We start from the raw sequence: 15,000 nt of genomic DNA on the forward strand, positions 1-15,000 counted from the left end.
GTGGTTTACTCAAGAAGTTGAAGCGCTTGTCAAGAGGAAGAGGGCGGCTTATGTTAGGATGAGACGTGAAGGCTCAGTTAGGGCGCTTGAGAGTTCCAAGCTAGCCAGGAAGGATCTAAAGGGAGGGATAAGAAGAGCAAGGAGAGGACACGAGAAGTCATTGGCGGATAGGATCAAAGAAAACCCTAAGGCTTTCTATAGGTATATCAGGAATAAACGAATGATAAGAGTTAGAACAGGGCCAATCAAGGATAGTAGTGGGAAGTTGTGTGCGGAATCAGAGGAGATAGGGGAAGCGTTAAATGAATATTTTTCGTCAGTATTTACAGTAGAGAAAGAAAATGTTGCCGACGAGATTACTGAGATACAGCCTACTAGGCTAGATGGGATTGAGATTCACAAGGAGGAGGTGTTAGCAATTTTGGAAAGAGTGAAAATAGATAAGTCCCCTGGGCCAGATGGGATTTATCCTAGGATTCTCTGGGAAGCCAGGGAGGAGATTGCAGAGCCGTTGTTGTTGATCTTCAAGTCGTCATTGTCGACAGGAGTAGTGCCGGAGGACTGGAGGATAGCAAATGTTGTCCCCTTGTTCAAGAAGGGGAGTAGAGACAGCCCTGGTAATTATAGACCTGTGAGCCTTACTTCGGTTGTGGGTAAAATGTTGGAAAAGGTTATAAGAGACAGGATTTATAATCATCTTGAAAAGAATAAGTTCATTTGCGATAGTCAGCACGGTTTTGTGAAAGGTAGGTCGTGCCTCACAAACCTTATTGAGTTTTTCGAGAAGGTGACCAAACAGGTGAATGAGGGTAAAGCCGTGGATGTGGTGTATATGGATTTCAGTAAGGCGTTTGATAAGGTTCCCCACGGTAGGCTATTGCAGAAAATACGCAAGTATGGGGTTGAAGGTGATTTAGAGCTTTGGATCAGAAATTGGCTAGCTGAAAGAAGACAGAGGGTGGTGGTTGATGGCAAATGTTCATCCTGGAGTTTAGTTACTAGTGGTGTACCGCAAGGTTCTGTTTTGGGGCCACTGCTGTTTGTCATTTTTATAAACGACCTGGATGAGGGTGTAGAAGGGTGGGTTAGTAAATTTGCGGATGACACGAAGGTCGGTGGAGTTGTGGATAGTGTCGAAGGGTGTTGTAGGGTACAGAGGGACATAGATAGGCTGCAGAGCTGGGCTGAGAGATGGCAAATGGAGTTTAATGCGGAGAAGTGTGAGGTGATTCACTTTGGAAGGAGTAACAGCAATGCAGAGTACTGGGCTAATGGGAAGATTCTTGGTAGTGTAGATGAGCAGAGAGATCTTGGTATCCAGGTACATAAATCCCTGAAAGTTGCTACCCAGGTTAATAGGGCTGTTAAGAAGGCATATGGTGTGTTAGCCTTTATTAGTAGGGGGATCGAGTTTCAGAGCCACGGGGTCATGATGCAGCTGTAAAAAACTCTGGTGAGGCCGCACCTGGAGTATTGCGTGCAGTTCTGGTCACCGCATTATAGGAAGGATGTGGAAGCTTTGGAAAGGGTGCAGAGGAGATTTACTAGGATGTTGCCTGGTATGGAAGGAAGGTCTTACGAGGAAAGGCTGAGGGACTTGGGGTTGTTTTCGTTAGAGAGAAGGAGGAGGAGAGGTGACTTAATAGAGACATACAAGATAATCAGAGGGTTAGATAGGGTGGATAGTGAGAGTCTTTTTCCTCGGATGAGGATGGCAAACACGAGGGGACATAGCTTTAAGTTGAGGGGTGAAAGATATAGGACAGATGTCAGAGGTAGTTTCTTTACGCAGAGAGTAGTAGGGGCGTGGAACGCCCTGCCTGCAACAGTAGTAGACTCGCCAACTTTAAGGGCATTTAAGTGGTCATTGGATAGACATATGGATGTAAATGGAATAGTGTAGGTCAGATGATCGGCGCAACATCGAGGGCCGAAGGGCCTGTACTGCGCTGTAATATTCTAATTCTAATTCTAATTCAATCAAGTTGGTCAAACTAGAGCGTCCCTCAACAAATTCATGCTGACTATCCTTGATTAGCCTGTGCCTTTCTAAGATACAGTTTATCCTGTCTCTCAGAATAGAATCCAATAATTTGCCCACTACTGAGGTTAGACTGACTGGCCTGTAATTTTTCATTCTAACCCTGGGGTCCTTTATAAACAGAGGTTCAATGTTAACAGTACTCCAATTCTCTGGCACCACACCTGTACCCAGTGAGGACTGGAAAATGATGGTCAGACCCTCTGCTATTTCTTCCCTTGCTTCTTTTAACAGCATAGGGTGCATTATATCTGCATCTGGTGACTTATCAACTTTCAAGGATGCTAATCCCATTAATACCTCCTCTCTCCCTAAGTATATCACATCAAATACTTCACATTCCTCCTCCTTAGCTACAATATCTGCATCATACCCCTCTTTTGTAACGTGAAACACGAAGTATTCATTAAGAACCATACCAACATCTTCAACCCTTGCACATGCATATGCAATTATGTATATACACTTATGTGAACAGACTTTCAAAAGGCCTATGATCAAATGGCATTTCATAGACTTGTTATGAAAATGGAAGACATGGATTAATGTGACAGTGATAGTGTGGATATGACACTGACTCAGGGACAGAAAGCAGAGAGAAGTAGTGAACAGACATTGTTCAGACTGGTGGAGGAGGGGGAGTATACAGTGCAATTTCTCAGGGGTCAGTATTAGAACCAGTACTCTTCCTGACATATAGATAAATAGATACATGACAAAGACTTACGTGTGAAGAGCAGAGTCTCAACATTTGCAGAAGGCAGGAAACTTATAAATGTCGTAACCAGTGTGAAGGATAGTAGTCACTTCAGGAGGACATGGACAGTCAGATGGTGAAATGAGAATACACATGGTGAATTTAATTTAACACATAGAATTGGGGAAGTGATTATTTTGTGAGGGAGAATAAGGGGAGTGAATAGAAACTAAACTGCACCATTTAAAAGATGGTACCGGAGCACAGAGACTGGGTGCGTATGTACACAAATCTTCAATGGTGGCTGGATAAGTTCTGAAGATTTTAAAAAGGCATCCGGGATCCTTAGTTTTATAACTAGAAGCAAAGAATTTTTAAAAACCACAAGAACATTCTGCTAAGACTAGATAAATGACTGTTTAAGCCTCAGCTGGAATATTGTGCCCCATTCTGGACACCACACTTTATGAAGATTCCAAGGCCTTGGAGATGGTGCCTCGGTGATATACTAGAATGGTAACAGGGATGAGGGAGTTCAGTTATGTGGAGAGAAGCTGGGATTGTTCTCCGTAGAACAGAGAAGCTAAAAGGGAGATTTAATAGAGGGCCTGAAAATGATGATGTGTTTTGCTACAATAAATAAGGAGAATCTGGTTTCACTGGATGAAGGGTCAGTAACCAGAGAACACAGTTTAATGTTGATTAACAAACAAACAGGAGAGATGAGGAGATTTTCTTTTCTTTACACAGCGAGTGTTTATGATTTGGAATTCACTTCCTGAAAGGGTTGTGGAAGCAGATTTAACAGAAACTTTCAGTCGGGAATTGGATCAATACTAACAGGGTGATTTACTGGACTGGGAGAAAAAAACAGGGGAGAGGAATAATTGGAAATCTCCTTCAAAGAGCTGGATCTGGTACGATATGTTAAATAGTCTCCTCCTGTGCTATGTGATTCTCTGACTGTCTGATAACAGAAATCATTGAGTACGTATCTCATGTGTACAATTGACATTCAGCAGTTTTTAATCCCGAGATTAATTGTTACTTGTTTTCTGATGAAGACAACGGCAGAAAGACAAACACAAGGGGCTGGTGAGGTAAATTGTGTCGACAATTTGTTTATTGGGTTATGACGTCTCACTCTGATCACAGACCTCGCCTGGTTTCAATCGGTCTATTACAAACTCATTGATTTTATTACTATTTTATTTCCTGTCTATTTGTTCTCAGGATATGGGTGATACTGACAAGGCCAGCATTACTTCCCCATCCCTGGTTACCATGAGAAAATGGTGAATCTTGAACCACTGCAGTCCGTGTGGTTCTAACAAACAAAATAACATTTAGTATTTTGATGAGACAGTTTCATCACTGGGCATTTCAGAATGAGTTAGGTTTGAACATGAGGATGAGAGTTTTAAAATCAAGATGTTGCCGGAGCAGGGGCCAATGTAAGTCAACGAGCACTGGAGTGATGGATGAACGGGACTTGCTTTGAGTTTAGATACAGGCAGCAGAGTTTTAGATGAACAAATATTTGTGGCAGAATCAGTACAGGTTAGATGCAGAGTAAAGCTCACTCCACACTGTGCCCATCAAACACTGCCACGACAGGTACAGCACGGCTTAGATACAGAATAAAGCTCACTCTACACTGTCCCCCATTAAATACTCCCAGGACAGGTACAGCACTGGGGTTGGCTGCTGCCTAATTGGAGGTGCTGAATAGTTAACGAGGTTCAGCTGACTGTGGCTGTGTGAAGAGGCTGGAAGCTGTGTGACTGCTGCAGGAGGGAGAGACTGAGATTGAAGGAAAGTTTTTTCCACATTGGCAACAGGAGTCTGGGGAAAGAGGAGGGGAGAGGAGCTAATTCGATAGCTCTTTCAAAGAGTCAGTACTGACACAATGGGCCGAATAGCCTCCTTCTGTGCTGCACCAATCTCTAATTCTATGAGCAAGAGACAGAGAGTGAAGTGAGTGAGGGAGAGAGTGAAAAAACGTGAAAGAGGGAAAGGTCAATAGGAAGTGCGAAAAAATCGTGTTTGCATCACTTTTTCAGCAGAGGAGTCATGATTTGCCCTTCCCCGTTCCTGTTGAGACAGGTGACAGACAAACATCCTGCTGCCTCCTCATTTCCATTCATTCTACGTACACGTGTTTCAGCCAGGCTTCAGCTCTTCAAGGCAGTCTGTCCCTTTTAACGGGAAGTTGTGCTGAATCACAGGAGGCTGCTGTTTCTGATTGGGAATGCTGCAATTGGAGTCAAGGCAAATGTAATACTACGACAGAGAGAGGGCTCCGTTGTTCACGGATGTGATGCTGGAGGCCTTAGCCATGGTGGGTGACAGGCGGAGAGAGGCCATGTTTCCCTGGGGTGGGCTGGAGACCCTCCAGGAACGTCCTCCGAATGGAATGGGAGCAGGTGGCCAGGGAGATCAATGCAAGAAGTCTGGCCCCGAGGACTTGGCAGCAGAGCCAGAAGAAGTTTAATGAGTTCACACGGGTCACACAATGTCAGTGAATTCATCTCCACATGGCTTCTCCTACCCCCAACATCACCAACCTCTCACACTGCTCAATGTACCACACCCCCATCACTCACCCATCAGTAGTCCCTAACACTCAGGACTCACACCTAACATTCACATACTCCATCTCACCTTCACACACATTCCACTTATACCAGCTTCACACCCACCCCTCACTGCCTCCACGTTCCTGCAGCTACTCAACTGTGCCAAGGACATCACCCAAACACAGTGCAACACAATCACTGACATTCTGCCCTCTCTCTTACAGAACATGGTGGCCGACAATCACAGGGAGCAGCAGTGAACCGGCGGGGACCAGGCAGACCTTCATCCCCTGAGCCTGAGGGAGGAGATGGTTCTTCACATCATGGGACCGGCTGTGACAGAGCCCATAGCATCCGGCATCACCGAGAGTATTCAGGATGATGCTATGTTCCGGCCTTATGTCTCTTCTTAACTCCCAACTGCCCCTCGTCCTGCTGTCTGGGATGATGTACAGCAGCAGATGGTGGGACCATGAACCTCCTGCTTTACAACCCACCCCCAATCCCTCACCCCAGCCCTCCCCCTCTGATTTTATACTTTCCAATCATAAGCCAAAACTGACAGCTTCCCAGTCACAGCAGATCCAGGAGACAGAGAGAGAGAGAGAGAGAGAGAGAGAGAGAGAGCAGCACAGCACTGATGGTGAAACCCCATCACTTGGTCTGATACTCATAGTCATCAGATCAAATACTTACACTGTGTGGACCTTAGAGGCTGGTATAGAGTCGGAATCTGCACATGGTGAGTCACCGAGCACGAGTGAGCTGCAGCCAGGCCAGGGGGAAAGGATAGTTCATGTGTCAGATCACCGGAGGGCGAGGTCTCAAATGTGTTATAATACACAGGACTCAGATGTGAACATTGCTGGAACAGCATACAGGAGAATGCTGATCGACATGTACACTGAGATACTTTGTCCATTGACAGGCCTGTTAGACAGTCTGTTATCACGGTCAAGGAACATGGAGGAGTCTGGCTCCAACATAGCACAGGACATTGCACAGAGCTTGAAGCACATTATTTCCTCTGTGGAAGTGGTCACTAACTCCATGACAGCAGTAGCGGACCCAGCCCTGATACAGTGCCTGGTGACCATTGTCTCAGCTTCCACTGCAGCACAGACGGCAGACACCCAACGTCTCAGTGCTGCAGTGGAAGCTCAGCCTGAGGTCATGAGATCCATGCTTGCTGCCATGCAGGATCAGACTGCTGCCATCATGGCTGTGGATCTCAGTGTTCAAAGGGGTTTTCAGGCTCTCACAGCAGTCCAGCAATCTGTGATCCAGTAGATTACTAGGATTACTGATGTGTCGCCCCGTGGGTGTGACAGTGTCTCCGTGGAGCATGAACCTGCTGTCCTCTCTCAGGATGACAGTATTTGTTCTCACATCACTGTCACTACACCAGTGTCCTTGCTGTTACCCATCATCCAGCCCAGGCTGCTGCTGCCCATGTCGAGGTGGTGCAGTCTGAATCCGAGGCCTCAAGACCCAGAGCTGCTCGAGGACTTCCTGCAAGGCAATCTGCAGTCTCCCCCAGTGAAAGTCAGCAACCTTCCACCAGCCATGCTGCAGTCATTGGGGAAACATTGTGTAGGAGCACTGGGCAAGTCGAGGGAACCCATAAGACAGGCACTACAATGGTGAATAGTTCAGTTTTGTTTGGAAAATTGAATGCGTTGGATAAAGATGTTAATGAAAAGGTTTTTGTTGGTGTTTTTTACTGCAGGATGGCGACCAAGGGAACACTGTGATGGAGCGTCTCAGATGGGTGTAATGGTGGAGAATCGGGGATCCATGGTGGGAAAGGGAAGATGTACTGGGCATGCTCACACACCAAATGCACTTTAATGGAGTGAGAGATCTTTCAGTTCCTATACCTCTCCCCATTGACATGGGGGCCCCGCAGAGCCACCTACACCATCAGGAATCCCGCTATCCTGACAAAGCCACGGGATCTCTCATCCTGCTTCTCCCTGCTGAGGGAGAAAATGATGACATAGATGGTCACCCTCACCTCCCAGAATTATCAATGGACAAGGCACAGGCTTCGCAACTACTGGTCAGTTAGTGTAACATCAGTGGTGATTAAGGTTTTAGAAACTATAATCAGAGAAAAAGGACAACACACACTTGGAGAGGTTTGTGTTATGTAAGCATTGTCAGCACGGATTTCTAAAAGACAGATCACGCTTGACTGAACTAATTAAATTTATTTGATGAAGTAACAGAGAGGTTTGATGAAGGGAATGTGGTGGATGTTGTATACATGGATCTTATGAAATTATTTGATAAAGTACCACACAAAAGTTTGGCGAACAAAATTGAAGTTAATGCATTAGCATCCAATTGGATCAAATATTGTCAAGGACAGAAAAGTGTGAGAAATGGAAAATGGTTGTTTTTCAGACTGGAGGATTGCAGACAGTGATGTTCCCCAATGGTCAGTGCTAAGAGCTTGGAATACAGAGTAGAATATCAAAATGTTCCGATCTTGGAGCAGGTGAACGGGAGGATGTTGCAAACCGCCTGCAACAGGATGTAGATAGGCTGGCAGAATGGACAGAAAAATGGCAGGCGGAATTTAATACAGAGGTGTGTGAGGTGATCTATTTTGTCTGAAAGAATAGGAAGGCAATATAGACTTAATGGCACAGTTCTAAAGATTGTGCAGGAACAGAGAGACCTGGGGCTCCATAGGCATTGATCTTTGAATGTGCCAGGACATATTAGGACAGTGTTTAGCAAAGCATATCAGATCATGGGCTTCACCATTAGAGGCAAAGATACAAAAGGAGGGAAGTTATGCAGAAACTTTATAAAGCTTTGCTTAGGCCCCAAGTAGAGAACTATGTTCAGTTCTGGTCACCACACTTTAGGAAGGATGTGAATGTCCTTGAGAGGCTGCAGAGGAGATTTACCAGAATGGTTCCAGGGATGGGAAGTTTAGTTACAAGGTTAGTTTGGAAAAGATGGAGTTGTTCTCCCTGCAGTAAAGGAGATTGAGAGAGATTTGATAGAGGTGTACAAGATTATGATAGGCTTAGAAAAGATAGACAAGGAAAAACTGTTCCCATCAACTGATAAAATATGGACTAGGAGACACAGATGGAAGGTTTTGGGTAAGAGATGCAGGGGTAATATAAGGAAGAACTTTTTTACACAGTGGATGGTAATGAGTTGAATTCACTGCCCATGAGGGTGGTGGAAGCTGAGACAATCAATGATTTCAAAAGGAAACTGGATGGGCACTTGAAGGAAATGAAATTGCAGGAATACAGGTATTGAGTGGGAGAGTGGGACTGACTGGATTGTTCCACAGAGAGCTGGCACAGAGGGGCCGAATGGCCCCCTTCTGTGTCGTAAATGTCTCTATCAATCTCTGTGAATCTATGTTGGATATGTCTTCTGCTCCTCTCTGGAAAGATCCAGATAAATACAAGTTCAATGAAACTGTGACCTTAACAGCCACTGACAGCTCCGTCCTCACCCTGGTGTGAGGCTCCAGGTCGTGTTACAGGAGGTGACACAGCTCTGTGACCATCTCTTTATTGAATCAGAGTCACCCACACAGTGCTCCGGGGTTAGGTGTAGGTAGGAAAAGTGCTCTTGAAAAACCCGGGGTGGGTAGGGCAGAGCCCCCTCCTCCTCCCTCTTTACAGAGCATCCCCTCTCTGCAACCTCTGCTCCATTTGTTGGTCATGTCATAGACCCAGGGACACTGTAACTACAGTCCCCATTCCTTGTCCAGACTTGGGTCACCAAATCCTCTGTCTTCCCTGAATGTCTGCAGCAGCTCACAACACAACCTCCAGAAAACCATCCAGAGGACATCCACTAACTTAACAATGGCAGAAGTATGTCAAAAACCCCTCACCTGTAAGTTGGATGCCTGGTCCTTTTAAATAACACTAGAGGGGGTTCCTCGTGCTGCTGAATGTATGTTCAGCTGAGAGTGAATAACACAGGCGGTCAGTGGACATGCACAGACCAAGTTTCAAAGACGTACATCAAAGCTGCCGGAATGGATAATCGACACCATATTCAGACCCACCCTCAAAGGAACAACACATATATGCTACGACTGGGCTGGAGCTCTGCCCAGCATGGGGTATTGAGCAGGCTGCACTCAAAGTTCACATCTCTTTATGGATCACAGCTTCGGCACTGTCAGCCCCAGTAGTGCTGTGAAGTGTAAAATCGTTGGTCAGGTCAGATACAAAGGGAAAGAAATTCACTTTAAAAGGAGATTTGGAAAATATTGAAATAAAAAGATTTTCAGGAATATGGGAATGGGACTAATTAGAGGGGTGAGGGCATGGAGCGAGTTCAAACACAAGAATGAGAATATTAAAATTAAGGTGCTGCCAGACCGGGAGCCAATGTAGATCAGTGAAAACAGGGCTGATGGGTGATCGGGATTTGGTGTGAGTTAGGATACAGGCAGCAGAGTTCTAGATGGGCTGTGGTTTATGGAGGTTTTTAACAGGGAGGGTGACCAGGATAGAATTGGAATAGTCAAGTGTGGATTTAACAGTGACAGGGACGAGGGTTTATGCAGCAGATGGGCTGAGATATTGGGCAGGGTGAAGTATGTATTTGACAGATAGGGGATGGACTTCGTGATGGAGATCAATGACGTTGGCTTCAGTCTTCCCAAAATTTACATTGCAGACAAACATTTCAGTGAAACAGGGTTTACAGATCTCCTAGCCTGAAATAGAGACAACAACAGCAGCAAAGATGAGAGTAAATGACAGGAATTTGTAATACAGTTCACAGCAGTTTACAGAGCTAATAGCTGGAGATATTCACCAGGAAGAACAACGGCAGCAAGAAGGGCAGAGTAAATTACAGGAGCAGTAATGCAGTTAAGCATGGTTTATAGAAATAATAGCTAGATAGATAGACTTACCAGGGACACCAATAATAGCCAGGATGGGATAGTAAATGTATTGAATAATCTTCAGTGCGCGGTCGATACGAGTGTTTAATGAGTACCAATCATAATATGTAGAAAGATAGGAAAGATCCCACGATAAACTCCTGTCCGTTGTTGTAACATTCCAATCTATTGTTCTCAGATTCTGACCCATTGTTGTAACATTCCAATTCATTGTTCTCAGATTCTGACCCATTGTTGTAACATTCCAATTCATTGTTCTCAGATTCCGAACAATTGTTGTAACATTCCAATATATTGCCCTCAGATTCTGATCTATCCTCTATCTCTCTCTGGAGCTGCTGATCTCTGTTAGTGCTGATTTTCCCGCTGACACTATGTTATAACACATTGAAAGGTACCCCTTATTAATAGAAAATGGAAAACTTCCAGTGACACAATTAGGATCCATGGAGACTGACATTAATTACAGTCACGGAAGAAACAGATTCCGTTAACCATTTTCAATCCAACACTTTCTGTACCACAGTAAAGTAGACCATTTACCGAGTCTGGATGGGATGTATGAGGGTTGCTGAGGGACGGAATGGTGGGAATAGCAGAGGCCCTAGCCAGAATCTTCCAATTCCCCTTGGATATGGGCGTGATGACAGATTTACACAGGCTTGCCACTCTCTGTGTGAAGAAATATCTCCTCATTTCAGTCCTGTAAAGTTTACCCCGTATCCTTAGACTATGACCCCTGGTTCTGGACTCCCCCACCATCAGGAACATCCTTCCTGCATTTACCCTGTCAAGCCCTGTTAGAATTTTATAGGTTTCTATGAGATCCCTCCTCGTTCTTCTGAACTCCAGCGAATTTAATCCTAACCGACTCAATCTCTCCTCATACGTCAGTCCCGCCATCCCAGGAATCAGTCTGGTAAACCTTCGCTGCACTCCCTCGATAGCAAGAGCATCCTTCCTCAGATAAGGAGACCAAAACTGCACACATCATTGCCGCTGTGGCCTCACCAAGGCCCTGTATAATTGCAGCAAGACATCCCTGCTCCTGTACTCGAATCCTCTCGCTATGAAGGCCAGCATAACATTCGCCTTTTTTACCGCCTGTTGCACCTGCATGCTAACCTTCAGCGACTTGTGTACGAGAACATCCCGGTCTCGTTGCATATTTCACTCTCTGAGTTTATAGCCATTCAGATAATAATGTGACTTCCTGATAACCTCACATTTATCCACATTATACAGCATCTGCCATGCATTTTCCCACTCACTCAACTTGTCCATCTCACCCTGAAGCCTCCCTGCATCCTCCTCACAACTCACCCTCACACCCCGTTTTGTGTAATCTGCAAATTTGGAGATATTACAATTAGTTCCCTCATCGAAATTATTAATGTCTATTGTGAATAGCTGGGGTCCTAACACTGATCCCTGCGGTACCCCACTAGTCATTGCCTGCCATTCAGAAAAAAGAACGGTTTACTCCTACACTTTGTTTCCTGTCTGCCAACCAATTTTCTATTCATCACAATACATTGCCCCCAATCACATGCATGTTAATTGTATATGCTAAGCTCTTAGGTGGGACTTTGTCTAGAGCCTTCTGAAAGTCCACTGGCTCCCCCTCATCAACTCTACTAGTTACACCCCCGAAGAATTCTATTAGGTTTATTAAGCATGGTTTCCCTTTCGTAAATCCATGATCTGTCCGATTCTACCACTATTCTCCAAGGGCTCTGCTATAAAATCTTTGATAATGGTCTCTAGAATTTTCCCCACTACCGACGTCAGGCTGACTGGTCTATAATTCCCTGCTTTCTCTCTCCCTCCCTTTTTCAACAGTGGGGTTACATTAGCTACCCTCCAATCTATAGGAACTGTTCCAGAGTCTATAGAATCTTGAAAGATGACCACCAATGCTTCCACTTTTTCTAAAGCCACTTCCGTAAGTACTGTGGGAAGCATTCTATCAGGCCCTGGGGATTTATCGGCCTTCAATCCCATCAATTTCCCCAACACCATTTCTCTACAAATACTGATTTCCTTCAGTTCCTCTCTCTCACTAAACCCTGTGTTCTCCAACATTTCTGGTATGATATTTGTGTTCTCCGTTGTGAAGGCAGAATCAAAGTATCCATTTAGTTGGTCAGCCATTTCTTTGTTCCCCATAATAAATTCTCCTGTTTGACTGTAAGGGACCTACTTTTGTCTTCACCAATCTTTTCCTCTTCACATAGCTACAGAAACTTTTACAATCAGTTTTTATGTTCCCCACAAGCTTACTCTCGGACACGATTTTCCTCTTCTTAATCAATCCCTTGGTCCTCCTTTGCTGAATTCGAAACTGCTCACAATCACCTGGTCTGTTGCTTTTTTCTGGCTAATTTGTATGCGTCTTCCTGGGATCTAATGCTATCTCTAATTCTCCTTGTCAGCCATGGTTTGGCTACCTTTCCCGTTTTACTTTTGCACCAGACAGGAGTAAACAATTGTTGCAGTTCATCCATGCACTCTTTGAATTTTTACCATTGCCGATCGACCGTCATTCCTTTTGGTAACGTTTCCCAATCCATCATAACCAACTCGAGCCTCATACCTTCGTAGTTTCCTTTCTTAACGTTCAGGACCCTAGTCTCAGAATCAACTGGGTCACTCTCCACGTTGACGAAGAATTCTATCATATTATGGTCGCTCATCCCCAAGGGATTTCGCACCACTAGACTGTCAATTATTCCTCTCCCATGAAACGATACCCAATCTAGGATGGCCTGTTCTCTAGTTGGTTCCTCAACGTATTGGTCCAGAAAACCATTTCGTATACACTCAAGGAATTTCTCCTCTACAGTATTGTGACCAATTTGATTTGTCCAATCTATAAGCAGATTAAAGTCACTCATAATTACAGATGTTCCTTTATCGCATGCATCTCTAATTTCCTGTTTAATGCCATTCCCAACATCACCACTACAGTTTGTGGGGTCTATATACAACCCCCACTAACGTTTTCTGTCCGTTAGTGTTTCTCAGCTCTACCAATACATATTCGACATCGTCAGAGCTAATATCCTTCCTCACGATTACGTTAATTTCCTCTTTAGCCAGCTATGCAACTCCAATGGGGCTGAAAATAGGCCGTTTTACTGATGGTGTGAATATTTGGTCGGAATTTCATCTCAAGACATCTCAAGGTGAACTATGTAACCAGGTTTGTGAACAGTTTGGCTTGCTCTCAAACATTTACAAAGCAGAAGGATCGAGATAGGAAATGTTTGGAACGGAGATAGAAAAAAATGGCTTCAATCTTCTCAATATTTATTTGGCTTTGCTGATGTGTGTTGTGATACAATTTCGAAGGACGAAAGAGGACAGACAATACAAGTAAAATGATACAACTATAAAGGTGGTGAAATAACAGAGACACCTGGGGTGTTTGTACACAAATCTTTGAAGGTGGTCGGAAAGACTAACGAAACTGTTAATAAATATGTGGGATCCTAGGTTTGATAAATAGAGGAAAAAAGAGCAAAAGCAAGGACATTATGTGAAGCATATAGAAAATACTAGTTCGGTTCCACCTGGAGACTTGTATCAAATACAAGAAACCACACTTTCGGAAGGACATGGAGCTTTCGGAGAGGGGACAGAACTGTTTTACTAGAATTTGTGCAGGCATGAGGGATTACAGTTATGTAGCTGATGTTGTTCACCTTAGAGCAGAGATCTTTCAGAGGAGACTTGATTGAGGTCTTTAACATTAGGAAGGGTTTAGATAAATTAAATAAAGAGAAACAGTTTCCAATGTCCAAGGGGTCACTAACCAGAGACACAGATTTAAGGTGATTGGTAAAAGAAGCATATATGAGGATTTGTGTTTCTGAGTGGTTTGGATTTGGAATGCACTGTCTGATAGGCTGATGGATTCAGATTCAATAGTAGATCCCAAATGGGAATTGGATAATATCTGAAGCAGAGAAAATGCAAGGATATAGTGAAAGAGCCAGGGAGTGGGACTAACTGGATTGCTCTTTGAAAGGGCAAGCACAGATTTGATGGGTCGAATGACCTCATTATGTCTGTGGTATTCTATGTTTCTATGATTGTAGCTGCCTGTACTTTCACAATATTCCTATCCTTTCACCAGGCGTTTGATAAAGTAGCACATAGCAGCCGTGTTACCAAATTAGAAACACATGGGATTAAAGGGCCAATGTCAGCAGTGGCTCAGTTTGTAGCACTCTCCTCTTTCAGTCACAAGCTTCTAGGATCAAGTGTCACTGCAGGACTTGATCACAAGAATCAAGGCTGACACTGTAGTGCAGTCCTGAGGGTGTGTTGCACTGTCAGAGGTGCCATATATCGAATGAAACGTTAAACCAAGGCCCCGGCTGCCCTCCCATTTGGATGTTAAAGATCCCATGGGATTATTTCGAAAAACAAGGGAATTCTCCCCACTGTCCTGATCAGTATTTACCCTTCAATCTACATCACAAAAACAGATCTTATCATCATCACATTGTTACTTGTGGGATCTTGCTGTGTAGAAATTGGCTGCCCTGTTTCCTACATTATGAAACTGACTAAGTGTTAAGAAGTATTCATTAATTGGAAGTCACTTTGGGACATGCAGTGGTCATGAAACACGTTACATAAATGGGAGACTGTTCTTTTATTTACAATGCCAGCATGCAGGAAATTAGCTCAGTGACAGAAAGCAGAGAGTATCGGAGAATGGTTATTGTTCAGTCTGGAGGGAAGTACACTGTGGGATTCCCCAGTG

The sequence above is a fragment of the Heterodontus francisci genome, unplaced genomic scaffold (genome assembly GCF_036365525.1).
Source record: "Heterodontus francisci isolate sHetFra1 unplaced genomic scaffold, sHetFra1.hap1 HAP1_SCAFFOLD_260, whole genome shotgun sequence".
Lineage (NCBI taxonomy): Eukaryota > Metazoa > Chordata > Chondrichthyes > Heterodontiformes > Heterodontidae > Heterodontus > Heterodontus francisci.